Source organism: Acomys minous (assembly GCF_964271855.1).
Source record: "Acomys minous genome assembly, chromosome: 13".
NCBI lineage: Eukaryota > Metazoa > Chordata > Mammalia > Rodentia > Muridae > Acomys > Acomys minous.
In genome coordinates, this window is record NC_140495.1 from 12,755,426 (window position 1) to 12,770,607 (window position 15,182).

Below are 15,182 nucleotides of genomic sequence, written 5' to 3' on the forward strand. Positions count from 1 at the left end.
TCAAAGCACCAAACTGTGCACCTTAAAGAATATACGTTTCTAGGGAGGATAGTGGATGCCCTTGGCTTGTCCTAGTGGAATATTTTAAAGCATCTCATTATAAATCCCGATGCCTGCTATTGGGTTCCTTCAACCATCTCTCACCAGATTGAAATTTTTCCTTTATACCCCTTGTATGATTTAAAAAAAGAGAGAGAGAGAGAGAGATCAAAAAACAACAAAAAACCATTCACTGGCCATGGTGTCGGGGTGTGGGCGAGCTGGGTGAGAGTGAGAGAATTGACTCTGGTAGCTGGGAAATCTGCCCACAGGGTTATAAGTGCGGGACAGCCAGCCCTGTCCCTCGCCAGCTGCAGCACTCAGGAGAGTGGGCCCTGTACTTCCGTGGACAGCAACACAGAGCTGACCCTGGTGGTGGAGGCGCCGGTGAGCCAGCCTGGAAGATGAGAGTTGACCCAGACACTCATTTGCTGTGAGGTGGCATGGGTGCAGGGGTGGGGGGGGTTGGGGGTAGGGGTGACGCCATCACCCCCCTCACCACCTACGACAGTCTGGTGAGCTGACCCTGGGGTGAATAAGAGCAGGTGAGCTGGTGTTGTCCCTCGCGGGCTGCAGTACTAGGGAACTGGTCTCTGCACTTCAACCTGGGCAGCACAGTAGGGCTGTCCCTGGTTGAAGGGTTCAGGTGAGCCAGCCCCAAGGTCGAGAGTGAGGAAGAACTGGCCCTGCCACTCACCTGCCATGAGGTGGTGTGGGTGTGGGGGGTGATGCCCTCCTCTCTTTTCCCCTCACCACCTTGGACAGTCCCGAGAGCTGGCCCTGAAGGAGAGCTAGCCTTGCCCCTTCACTGGCTGTAGTACTCAGGAGAGCGTGCCCTGAGATTCACCTGGGCAATAAAGGGGAGCTGGCCCTGATGGGGAAGGCACAGGTAAGCCCCGCACTTTGACTGGGTCGCTCAATGGTACTAGCCCTGGAGGCATGGGTGCTGGTGACCATCCAGAGGACATAAGAGCAAGAGAGCTGACCCTGCTTCCTGCTGATGGTGGCATTGGTGCTGGAGAGCTTGCCCTGGTGGTGCAAATAAGGGTGCTAGTGGACTGACCAGCTCAGCCGCCACCCAGGCCCACATCCAGGGCTCTGAATTGGACCACCCCAAAATCTATATCATCTGTGAATGATTGGGATGCATGAGAGGGCCAGTCCTTCTGATCCAAAGCTGCAGGATGTCCATGGCACAGGGCAACAGCAGGATAACTGGGAGGAGTCCGGATGAGGATCCAATATTGATGGTGTCACAGAAGCCAGAGACCTCGAACCAGACCAGTGAGTCATTGCAATGCACAGTTTCAATGGACAGAGGACTATACTGTGGGGCACACTGTGACATATTACAGCTTCCATAATGAGATGTTTTTCTATGCTTTGTCGTGTGTGTGTGTGTGTGTGTGTGTGTGTGTGTGTGTGTGTGTGCGCGCGCGCGCGATATTTTGAGGGGGAGATTGCAAGAGCAAAGGGGGATGGGAAGGTGAGTGGGACTGGGGTACATGATGTGAAACTCACAAAGAATCAATAAAAAGTTGGGGGTTTTGGTTTGTTTGTTTTTGTTTTGTTTTGTTTTGTTTTTTCGAGACAGGGTTTCTCTGTGTAGCTGTAGCTGTCCAGAACTGGCTTTGTAGACCAGGCTGACCTCGAAGTCACAGTGATCCGCCTGCCTCTGCCTCCCGAGTGCTGGGATTAAAGGCGTGCGCCACCAAGCCTGGCCCTTGGTCATGGCGTTTTATCACAGTGACAGAACAGTGACCAATCCAGTTTATTTATTTATTCGTTTCCAGCAATTTGAGGATGGTCTAGTTAGGTCACTCATATTGATTCTTTGTGTATTTCTTATGAAACACATGCTAAGTGATTTTGCTCATTTAAAACTTATTTATGGCTTGTCACATGGTCCACATTTCAGTCCATTGGTCGCAGACAACGCCCCATGGATTCAGTGGCTTGCGAGAGACATGAGCTTCTTTCTCACAGTTCTGAAGATTAACATCCCAGACCAAAGTCCCAGCAGACTCAGTGTGTGATGAGGGCCCTCTACTTGGGTCATAGACAGTGCTTCCTAGCTGTGCCCTCATACAATGGAAAGCACATGGTAGCTCTCTGGCTTTTAAGAGGACACTAATCCCATTTCCAAGGGCACCATGGTCACTCCCCCAAAAGGCCTTGCTTCCTTACACCATCACATTAATGATTGGGGTTTTAATGTGAATTTTACAAACTACTTAAAATTTATTCTTTGTGAGCCCCATGCATGTTTACTGCACATTTTGGTCCTATCCACCTCCAAATCCTCCCTGGACCAGTTGGCTGAGGAAGAAAACACTTGACATGGTTTTACTGATGGGTTTGCTCCACAGCGGGAGTGACCAGCTGTGCTACCACAGCCCACCCCACTCAGGCTGTCTCTGAGGCACAGCCGTGAAAGACAGCTCACCTGAGGGCAGGAGACTGGTGAGATCACTTCACTGCATCTTGATCTGCGTCAAGAGCTGGCAGGAGGGGCTGGAGAGATGGCTCAGCGGTTAAGAGCACTGACTGCTCTTCCTGAGGTCCTGAGTTCAAATCCCAGCAACCACATGGTGCCTCACAACCATCCACAATGAGATCTGGTGCCCTCTTCTGGCATGCAGGTGTACATGCAGGCAGAATACTGTATACATAATAAATAAATACTTAAAAATTAAAAAATTAAAAAAAAAAAAAAAGAGCTGGCAGGAAAGTGGGATCTATGGGGATTCGCCTTGCTGGATGATCAGGGCCTTAGAAGATCCAGGATCAGGATCTGGGGATGAAATGACAAGGAAGACTGGGAGGAGGTGGGGGGGCTGGGCCTCTCAGAACAGGAAGAGAAGACTGTGGCCTCCGTGTGGATTCTCACTTATGCCGGCATAAGAACACCATCTGCAGAGGTCTCAGCACCCAGGTGGACAAAATGGCATCCCATGGCTGTCAGTCGACTTCATTTTCCGGCCACCCAACGTCTGCCCAATAAACTTATGAGCAGAGGGGTCGTAATGGTTGCATTACAGAGGGTTCATAGAAGCTGTCGACATGGACTCCCCATGACCAAGGCAGGAAGTCAGGGGTACCTAACAGCAAGTGGGTACTGTGTCAATCCCTCCGAGAACACTGTTCTCTGAGGAACCAGTCAGCCAGCAGGTGGCAGGTTGATTCCACTGTGTCCCTTCTACCAGAAATGTGGATTTGTTTTCTCCTCTTCTGCTTCTCCTGTGTCTGGGCTCTTGGGACCCCATACTCACCATGGGGGACTCCCTCTCACCTCCTGAGTGTCTGTCTATTGGGTAAATTTATTGCATTGCATAGGAAGGGTAGTTCTAAGAGATTGGGGGGACTGTGGTTTATTTTATTTTATTTTTATTTTTTATTTTTTGTTTTTTTTTTTTTTTGAGGCAGGGTTTCTCTGTCTAACAGCTCTGGCTGTCCTGGAACTTGTTCTGTAATGCAGGCTGGCCTTGAACTCACAGAGATGCACCTGCCTCTGCCTCCCAAGTGCTGGGATTAAAGGCGTGTGCCACCACTGCCTGGCCGGGACTGTGGTTGACAAGGTTTATCAGAGTCAGCTTTGAGAAGCAGAGCAGAACAAAGAAGGCTGGAAAATGAAGTGGTGTGGGGAAGTGCATGGCAAAAAAAAAAAAAAAATATGCAGAGCATGCCGTGACTTAGCATAAGTGCTTTTATAGATCACAGAGTCTTGAGATAATTCATTATCTCATGAATGCACTAAAAGCAGAATGAGTTAGCATTTTTTTAATGCCCAGGACAGCCTTGAACTTGCCGTGTAGCCCAGGCTAGCCTCAGACACATGATTTTCCATCCTTACACTCCCCAGTCCTTGTGTTACAGATGTTTGCCTCCTTGTCTGCCTTCAGTTAAAGACCATTCTTTTTTTTTTTTTTTTTTTTTTGGTTTTTCGAGACAGGGTTTCTCTATGTAGCCTTGGCCATCCTGGACTCACTTTGTAGACCAGGCTGGCCTCGAACTCACAGCGATCCGCCTGCCTCTGCCTCCCGAGTGCTGGGATTAAAGGCATGCGCCACCACGCCCGGCGCTTAAAGACCATTCTTGAGAGTAAAGACCTAACCAGCTTTTAAGGGCACCTGCTCATCCTATCTCTTAGTAGCTCATAATGAGCTTTATTTACATTTCAGCGTGAGGTTTGAAGACAATAAACCATAGTCCAGCCACCGCAAGCCCAGACCTCACTTTCCCAGTTAGTGTCGTAAATGGTTAGATGCCCAGGAGTGTGCCAGTTGGTGTTTGACAGCCACATTGGCTTGCGGAGGATGAAGAGGCCTCCACACGATGGTTGATTTCAAGCTACAAAGGTGCACCCTGATCATTGAACTTGGAAAAATGTCCCTCATCATCTGTTCTCATGAGCTGGCGCAAATGGTTTCCGGTGCATCGCCGAGTGCTCTGCAGCTAGCCCGTTGGTCATTCTCCAGTTCAGAGAGCAGCGGAGGATTTCCTGTGTATCTCACAAGTATACACCTAGTCGCTGAGCTGAGCATACTACATATCATGCAGAGAAGGGTTAGTGTGTGTGTAGGGGGGCGGGGGAACTCTGGAGCTGGAGAGATGGAGCAGTGCTTAAGAAAACTTGCTGAACAGAACACTCTCCACAGTAGAGTGGAGAGTGGGATATTACTTTCTCACATACTCTGGTGCCTCACCTTTGACCATGTCCCCTGGACGGGGAGACCTGGTGGCAATCAGAGGAAGGACAGCAGGTTACCAAGAAGAGACTTGATACCCTATGATCATATAGAGGGGGAGGTAATCCCCCTCAGAAACAGTCATAGGGGAGGGGAATAAGGGGAAATTGGGAGGGAGGGAAGAATGGGAGGATGCAAGGGATGGGATAACCATTGAGGTGTAACAAGAATAAATTAATAAAGGAGGAAAAAAAAAAAAAGAAAGAAAACTTGCTGACCCTCCAGAGGATCAGGGTTGGGGTTCTGTTCCAAGCCTGAACACAGAGGCTCACAACTGTGTGAGGATCCAAGGGGATATGTTGCCCTCTTCTGGTCGCTATGGGTACTGCATGCATTTGGTACATAGACACACTTCTGCAAAGCACTCAATGCACATAAAATACTAAAAACAAATAAATCTTTCCTTAGAACCAATTAGTTCTATGAACCATCTCTGGCTCACATCAAAGTTCTTTGTTTTCTTCAGCTCAGTCTCAATCTGTGTGTTTTTGAAGAGTGTGCCCTCTTGACAAAATTCTAAAGTGCAGTCTTGTGCTGTGCCCTCTTTGGACCATGTGATTCCTTCAACAGTGGTCCTCCTCAGTGTAGTTAGTAACTACTTGTTTGTTTTGAGACAGGGTTTCTCTGTGTAGCCTTGGCTGTCCTGGACTCACTTTGTAGACCAGGCTGGCCTCAAACTCGATCCACCTGCCTCTGTCTCCCGAGTGCTGGGATTAAAGGTGTTGAACCACCACACCCAGCTTGGCTTGCTTTTGTTCTCCCTCTCCCTCCCTCTCTCTCTCTCTCTCTCTCTCTCTCTCTCTCTCTCTCTCTCTCTCTCTCTCTCTCTCTCTCTCTCCTTCTCTCCCTCCTCCCTGTCTCCGTGTGTTCCAGTTCTAAGAACGTGCACTAAAAGCAGCACATGTTAAAGGAACCCACTCCCCAAGATGCTGGAAACAGCACGTGGGCATAGAGCTAATGTGCAGCTGTTGCTTTGTGTGCTGTTCTGAGTCAGTAGGTGCCAAGAAACAGTTTCCCTGTGAGAGTCCTGAAAAGATTGATTAACACTAATGTTCCTTACTCCTTTTTGTTGTCGTATTTGTTTCATCGTTCAATAGAGAGAGCACGGCCTTTATTCAGGAAGCTTCCTCTGCTTCTTAGAATAGACTCTTGGATTTGGGTTTAGCAGAAACCAAGGCTCTTTTAGATAAATCCGGCTCATTCTTGTGCAGGTGACACGTAGGCTTTAGCCTTTCTTCTTTGATGCGGTATTGTCAGAGATTTGCTTTCAAAATTATTCATTCAGGAAAGGCTTATTGAGAAGTTACTATATCTGGGTTTGGCAGTGACAAGTCACAAGTTCCTGTAGTCAGAAATGACTTAAGGGCCTAAAGCCAGGAGCCAGAAAGAAGCAATCCCAAACAGATGAGGCATCCCTCCGGGGCACTAGGAAGTCATCCCAACCCAGTGCCGAGCTAACCAAATCGGCTTTTGCTATAGCTCAGACTAGCCCTGCCAAAACAAAAGAACGCTTCAAAGCCTTCAGGGAACAGATGTGCCTCAGAGAGAACCTGAGCCCAAAAGGGATTCATCCAGAATCTCATAGTAGTACCAACCCAAACAGAACTTTGAGTCATACAACCCACTCCTTGCTCCTCTGTTTTATAAGTGGGGGAAGCCCCTTTATCTTCACAAGTAAGCTCCACTGAACCCCCACCCTTTCTCCAGTTCATTTTTCTAACCTAGCAGGTTCTCCATGAGGAGAAGATAGCCCAGGAGAACATCCAGTCATGTCTGGGGACATTTTGGCTGTCACAGCTGAGGGGTAGCAACTTGTGGTGAAGGCCAGGGGTACAATCCAACAACCCTGTAGTGTGCACAGCAATCTCGGAGACCTCTAGACACACTAAGAAAATACCTCAGCAAACAACGAAAGAGAGGAAATGTTTATTTCAGTTCATGGTTTCTAAAGCTAGGACAAGGGGCTGGAGAGATGGCTCAGTGGTTAAGAGCACTGACTGTTCTTCCCTAGGTCCTGAGTTCAATTCCCAGCAACCACATGGTGGCTCACAACCATCTGTAATGTAATCTGACGCCCTCTTCTGGTACATGTAGACAGAACACTGTATATATAATAATAAATAAATCTTTTTTTAAAAAGCATTAAAAAATTAACCAGAAGCCAGGATGAGAAGGTGAAAGTGAGTGGCTTATGTCACGGCAGCCAGAGAGCAGAGAGAGAAAGCATTCCTGATTTAGGTGGCATTCCACCTTTTTTACCCCTTTACTCTATTGAGGACAGAAGCCTAGGGGATGGTGCTGCCCTCATTCAGGGTGCCCCCTTCCTCTTGTTAACCCTGTCCTGAAGTGCTCTCCAATGTGTGGTTGACTAATCTACTAGGTACCTCTCTTAATCTAACCAATAAATTGAAAATTGAGATTACCCATCACAGCCGGGCACTGTGGCACATGCCTTTAATCCCAGCACTTAGGAGGCAGAGGCAGTTTACAAAGTTGGAGGCCAGCCCGATCTACAAAGAGAGCTCCAGGAAAACCAGGGCTATTATACAGAGAAACCTTGTCTCAAAAAACAAAAACAAAAGAGATTAGCCATCACATCCTTTAGTGAGACTTTATTCAGCCCAGGATGTCCATACAGCCATGGTTGGGAACCTCACAGCAGTGCCTTTGACTTGCTATAGTTTCATGAAGGTGAACTGGTTCAGATCTCGGCAGCTGAATCCAGACTCATGGAAGATTCTGGACTCTTTGTATGTCCACAGGGTACTTGAATGTTCTCTATAGGCTGAAGTGTCCTTAGATCATGGCAGTACTAGCCTATTTTAAGCTATTGTTTGAAGGCTGTGGTCTATTTTCTTTGTTGTTGTTTTGTTTTTTGAGCCAAGGTTTCTCTGTGTGGCCTTGGCTGTCCTGGACTCACTTTATAGACCAGGCTGGCCTTGAACTCACAGAGATCCACCTGCCTCTTCCTCCCGAGTGCTGGGGTTACAGGCATGGCCAACATGCTGGCTAGGCTATGGTCTTTGATGCCACAGAAATTACAGGAATGTCACTGGGAATGGCGTATAGTGTTGACATAAACTCTCAATCTTCATCCCAAAGGGGATAAGAAGAGGCAGTTTATTCTAGTGTCAAATATGAGTGACCATGGTCTGGCAACACAAGTTCAGGTTACCCCATATAATGGTTTGAATGAGAAGGTCCCCCATAGGTTCAATGCTAGGAAGGGACAGACAGGCAGACCCCACTTGGCAAGCTCCAGGCCAAAAAAGAAAAAGAAAAAGAAAAAGAAAACCTGTTTCAAAAAGAAAATGGTGACAGCTTATAAAGAACATTACCCAAGGTTGTCCTCTGGCTTCCACAGGAATACTTGACAACACACACACACACACACACACACACACACACACAGAGAGAGAGAGAGAGGGAGGGAGGGAGGGAGGGAGAGAGAGGGAGAGAGTACACACAAAAAGACCAAGATGTGCCATAAAAAGCAGAGCTATGCCTTCATGGAGAAGAGAGTTCTAGGAAGAAGCAGAAGCATCAGAAATATCAAATGCTGCAGAGACGGGAAATAAGATATGGGCAAACAGCTGGCTGGCGGTGGCGGTGGCAGTGCAACGCACACCTTTTAATCCCAGCACTCGGGAGGCAGAGGCAGGCAGGTCTCTGTGAGTTCCAGAGGCAGTTGGATATCTGTGAGCTCGAGGCCAGCCTGGTCTACAAAATCGAGTCCAGGACAGCCAAGGCTACACAGGGAAACCCTGTCTCAAAAAAACAAAAACCAAAAACCAAAAAAACAACAACAAAACAAAACAAATGAAAAGATACAGGCAGCCAAAACAGCTCCAGCCAAAAGACTCATCCCTGCCTAGTTTGTCCTTTTTTACTTGTGGCATCAGGGCACAAGGATGCAGATTCTTCTTTCTCATGCAAAGCATCCCTTTAGTCCCCAAGTCCCGGCCTCTGTGGTTTGGAGGTCCTGGCTCAATGGGATGAGAGCCCCTTCGCAGCATCCTTTCCAGGGGTTGTAGCCCCTGGAAAGTCATTTGACAAGATGGAGACACAGGCTGTGGATTCTGGCTGGGCAGGTACAAGATGACTCAAATTGTATCCTTAGAGGCTGTTGGTCCTGGGACAGGAGTGGTAGTTCAGCCTCTGAAGAGTGTCAGGGACTATCACAGGATGGGGCTGGCAAGAAGGAAGCATGATCACTCAGCTTGGCTCACAGGGGCTTGGGCAGGACCCAGGACAGCCACCCAGGCTCTGCAGAGAAGGCCCTCCCGAAACCTTGCCTTGTGTAATTAAAATGGGTCACATTTTATTAAAAGATCTCTCTCTTTCCATCTCCCTAACCCCCCTCTGTGTGTGTGTATGTGTGTGTGTGTATGTGTGTGTGTGTGTGTGTATGTGTGTGTGTATGTGTGTGTGTATGTGTGTGTGTATGTGTGTGTGTATGTGTGTGTGTGTATGTATGTGTGTGTGTGTGTGTGTGTGTGTGTGTGTGTGTGTTGTTGGGAATAGAACCTAGAGCCTCATGCATTCTAGACAAGGATTCTGCCATTAAACTATATTCCCAGCTCCCAGAAAATATTTTTAAACGAGAATGCATGTGTGTGTGTGTGTGTGTGTGTGTGTGTGTGTGTGTGTGTGTGTGTGTGTGTGCATTTTGTACATGTTTGTCAGTATATGTAGAAAGCAGAGGTCGACCTTGGTGTGGCTCCTCACCACACTCTCCACTTTACTTTTTGAGACAGGATCCCTCACCGACTTGGACTTCCTGATTAGCTTGGCTGGCTGGGCGGCGAGAGCCTGGCATCTGCTTGCGCTACCAATGCCAACCCTGTGAGAACTGCAGAGTGACTAACTTGCTAGGGAAGCAGGGAGAGATGGAGGGGTGGGGCTGGGAGGGAGGCCTTGGTTTCTCTCTGACCTTTCCCTGCACTCAGATGACAGTAGATGAGTAGCCAACCGAGTAGCCAGGTTAACAACGAGCAGTGTGGCCTCACGGAACATGTGACTTCCTCTTTTAATGTGCTCAAGCCCCTGGGTGGGTTCCCCGGAATCATTACAACACTGTGGGTTTGGAAATTTTCATTTCCATCTCTTGTTACTTTGGGTAAACACACTTTTTAGGCAGGCTAGAGCCCTTCAGGGTCGCAGAGGGTGCTGGGAGACCTGCCCAGATGCCCTCGGCAGGACCTGGTCTGTCTTCCAGGCAGGGCCACCTCCCAGGAGATATAGCTGAGGACAATGGCTGATATGGAATTTTCAGGAGCCTGGTCTGCTCACCAAAGTTCAGGACAGCTCTCAGGAGCCATACCAGCTCCACATCTCATGGAGGACCAGCTGAGCCTTCGCTTGTTACCACACTGTGTCCACTTCTTCCTCTTCCTGGTGCTGCCTCATTCTGTGCCCTGTAGACAGGTCTGGTGGAGGCCCCTCCACAACACGCTCTCAACGCAAAACGTCTGCATCTCGAAGCTCTGGATCCCTCGCAACCCAATCCAGAGTCTGCCTCCTGATCTCAGTGTTCTCTTTCACAGAAAGTCGGTCACACACACGTCAATGGACAAGAAAATGCCATGACTTTGAGTTCCAGAACTTTCCCTTGTCTTGGACCATCTCTGGGGCACAGACAAATGACCCTGAAATTACAAAACGTGACTGTTTACTCTTCCAGTCTGTTGCTCAGTGGTGGGTAGAAAAGTAGGTAGGAAAATGATAGTTACATAAATAGGCGATGAATGATAGATACATAATAGATGCATAGGTGGTAGATAATATAGATGATAGATAGATGATAGATAGATAGATAGATAGATAGATAGATAGATAGATAGGGGATAGATAGATGTGAGGAAGCATATATTTGAGAGGAATAGATAAAATGACCCTATTTCTAAGTAACTAATATCCATCTCTCATTATCAAGATAGATCCTTGAAAAGTAGCACCTCCAGTGTGCATCTTCCCACCACGTCCCATCTGGTCATCAAGCTGAATCTAATGTGTCAATTAGAAACCCCAGCAGCAATTTGAACAAGAGAGGCATCATTTTATGCATATGGGTGCTCTATCTGCATGTACACCTGCAGCCCAGAAGAGGGCATCAGATCCCAGTAGAGATGGTTGTGAGCCACAATATGGTCACTGGGAATTGAACTTGGGACGTCTGGGAGAGCAGACCGTGCTCTTAACTGCTGAGCTGTCTCTCCAGTGAGACGTCATATGTAAAGGCTTTCTTACTGAGGGCAAGGGCTACTGAAGGGAGTGTGGAAAGTCCTAAAAAACACAAGAACGGCGACGCAGGGAGCACCCATTGCCTCCAGGATGACATGGAGCATCCAAAGACAGAGACTTGGAAGACGTCCAGGGTCCTTCTCTAGGGATGGCTAGTGCACTGCATCCCTAGAGTGGTGGCACATGTCTTTAATCCCAGCACCAGCAGAAGCAGTCAGATCTCTGTGAATTTAGGCAGAGTTTGGTCTATCTAGCAAGGTCTAGGTCAGACAGGGCTACACAGTGAGAGACCTTGTCTATAAATATATGTATGTGATACATAATATTATAATAATAATTAATAATAAACTATCAGTAACAATGTTCTCATTGAATTAATTGAATAATTAATTTTAATAACCAAGTATTGGATATTAATTATGTAATTAATATTATGTAATTAATATATTACTATATCATCAAATTATTAACATATTAGCTGTATAATTTAGTATAACTTAGTCACTAATTAAATAATCAGTAGTAATTAAATAATTAATAATATAGAAACAAAACTTAATGATTCATAATAAATATTACATTAATAGTTAATATATAAATATTTTTAAATGACATATGTATACACATTTACTTATTTAAATAGAGAGTCAATACACTGTGAGAAATGTCTCTGCATCTTTGGTAAAAACATTGCTTCCTCTCAAGTAAGAACATTGTAACAAAAAAAGAAACAAAAGCCAGGCATGGTGGCACACGCCTTTAATCTCAGCACTTGGGAGGCAGAGGCAGGCAGATCGCTCTGAGTTCGAGGCCAGCCTGGTCTACAAAGTGAGTCCAGGACAACCAGGGCTACACAGAGAAAATCTGTCTCAAAAAAACCACCACCAACAATAAAAAAAGAACGTGGTAACAAGAAAATATAACACAATGGGTGTTGTTTATGGGACCCAGTCCTTTGCGGCTTCCTCGCCCACCCTCTCATTCTGGCTGTCTCTCATTATTAACTTACCCAATCCTTGTATCTGTCCTTACTTTACTTTTCCCTGTTGACCCTCTTGGCTACCAACTAGCAATACAATTTACTTGTTTTGTTTTTTAAACTCTTTTTAAAAAAATATTTACTTATTATTTATACGATATTCTGTCTGCATGTATGCCTGCCCACCTCAAGAAGGCACCAGATCTCATAACAGATGGCCATGAGCCACTATGTGGTTGCTGGGAATTGCACTCAGGACCTTTGGAAGAGCAGATGGTGCTCTTAGCCTCTGAGCCTTCTCTTCTGCCCTCTACTTGTTTTGTTTTTATCTGTTGAATATGAGCTTTCCAAAGATCAAGATTTCTGCCTCTTTGGTTTGTTGATTTGTTTTGTTTTGTTTTGTTTTTTCTTTTTTGAGACAGGGTTTCTCCGTGTAGCAGCTCTGGGTGTCCTGGAATTCACTCTGTAGACCAGGCTGGCCTCGAACTCACAGAGATCCGCCTGCCTCTGCCTTCCGAGTGCTGGGATTAAAAGCGTGACCTCCTGGCTTGTTTGCTGATTTTATCTCCTGCATCCAGAGCAGGGCTGGGCACATGCTAGGCACCCCAGACATGTTTGTTGGATGAATGGGTGATGTACATGTCGGGGAGAGTCCATGTGACGGTGTCTAGGACTAATAGCAGGGTTGAGTTCCAGGGATCAGGAGAAACTCAGACCTTCAGCGCTAAGGCTGTAAGCCCCACAGCAAAGCTAGAGAAGGAGCTTTGGTTTCACAAGGACAGATGCTGTAGTTTCGGGAAAGGCCACCTCAAGGCTTGTGTGCAAAAAGGGCTTGGTCCCGTTGGTACTTTGAGATGTGGCAGGACCTTTGGAAGGTAGAACCTAACAGAAGGAAGTAGGATGACTGAAGATTGTGCTTGAAGGAAATATCCTAACCCTTTCCCCTCTCTTTACTTCCCAGATAACATTAGCTGAATAGCTTTCTCTGCCATGTGCTCCCACAATGCCCTGCGTCATCACAGTCCCCAGGCAACAGCTGAGTAGCCATGAGCCGAAACTTCTGGAAGTCAAACTAAGCTTGTCTTCCTTCTTGAAGCTAGCTGTCTCAAGGTGTCATGGTGATAACGCTCAGTGTGCTCTGAGATAACGAGGCTTTCCTAAGACCTCTGGGTCAGAGGTATACTTTCTTCTTTCCCATAGCTTTAAAGAGGCAGCGCCAAGAAATGCTGGTGAGGATGTGAGGAAAGAGGAACCATACACTTCTGGTGGGACCGTGCTTTGGTATGGCCGAGACGGTAATCAGTGCGGCACGGGGGTGGGGGGGGGGAGTGTAGCTCAGGGTGCATGTGGTTCTAGACTCAATCCCCAGTAGTGTGGGGGGAAAAATGGATATCAGAGTGGAAGTTCCTCAAAGACAAACAACAACAACAAAAGTAAAAACAGAACTACCAAGTAACCCAGCTGAAGCAATCTTGGGTAGATACCCACATGACTCTGCGTCATCTGCTGGCGTCATCTGTGTCAGAGATACTTTCAGCCAGAAATGAAAATGAAAACTATCAGACTTGCAGGACCATGAAACCGGAAATCATGATGTAAAGGGAAATAAGCCAAGCTCAGAAAGACAGATATTTCCTATTTTCTCTTATATGTGGAATCCAGACCTAAGTGTGTGCGTGAGTGTGCATTTGGTGTGTGTGTGTGCATGTGTGTGTGTGTGTGTGCATGTGTGTGCATGTGTGCGTGTGTGCGTGTGTGTATGTGTGTGTGTGTGTGCATGTCTGTGCATGTGTGTGTGTGCGCGCGTGTGTGTGTGTGCGCGCGTGTGTGTGTGCGTGTGTATATGTGTGTGTGTGTGCGCGTGTGTGCATGTGTGTGCATGTGTGTGTGTGTGTGTGTGTGATGAAGGAGGCCATGAGGAGGAGTAAAAGATCTTAGGCAGAGAACAAGAAAAAGGGTGATGGAATGTGAGCGGCACATGTGACATGAAAGCAGAAGGGACAGTTTGGGGAAATAGGCAGAGCAGTGGGGCTGGGGACAGATAAGAAAGAACAGTGACACGTGTATGAGTATGTTATAATGAAACAGCTATTTTGTATGCTAATTTGAAAAAAAAATCCTATGGCCTGAGTGTGAACAGGCAGAATGCTGGGACTCAAACGCAAATAAGACAGTACTGACAGGGAAGGCCACACGGACGGCAAGCTGGAGTGAGCCTGGATTTACAGACCAGTCCTTTTCCTCAAGAGAGTTTAATTTCCTGTCACTGTGTGACACAAAGCATACAAAGTGTATAGGATGCCTCCTACACACACACACACGCACACGCACACACCCATCTAAGGAGCAGCGTGTCTGTTTGTGAATCTGGCCCCTGTCACTTAGCCTGCTCACTCACAGGCCAGGTGTCATGGTGTGGCTCCAGGACATGTAGCTGCAGAAGGCAGAGATCTTGGAGATCTCAGAGATTGCATGACCCCGGGCTGCAGCCGTATCCATCAGTAGACAGAGCATCCTAGAACCTGGAGGTTCCTACTCATTCACAGATGCTCTCCACTAGGGAGGAGAGGCCTTACTGGGGAGCCCCTCCATCCCAGATTCTCAGTGCATCAACCTGTGCTTCCCTTTCTGTCCCGGCTGCCGAGATGCTAGGAGCGTAGTGCTCAATCGTGTTTATTTGGGCTCTTTTCTTTCTGTGTTCTCTTACTGGTTTCTTCATTACCTATTTCTATTTTTTTCTAGGTACCACTTTCTGTGTCACGTGCATCAGACACACTGCTGATAATGCAAAGGATGTGCCTTAATCAGAAGCATCAACTGGTCCCCAGACTAGGTCAGTCACAGCTGCACGGAGCCGTTGGCCTGTGGGCAGTTCATACACACTTCCCCCTAGTTCCTTGAAGTTCTTCTTCTGAGGATACCCCTCTTCAAAGTGCCCCCTCCCCGCCACTGCAAAGCCAGGCAACTGTGGCTTTCCTTTCTGCACCCTCATCCTCCTCGGGAAGCTAAGCTTTACTTCCTCGAAATGTCTCCCACCTGGTCAAGTCCCACATGTCTTTCCACAGGATTTTCCCCTGGGGCTTTCCCTGAGCAGGGTCAGCTATGCCAAGGGTCCCGACACTAACTGCTTCCTTCCAGCTGCTTGTGACACTCTTTGCTTTCCTAAGTAGGAA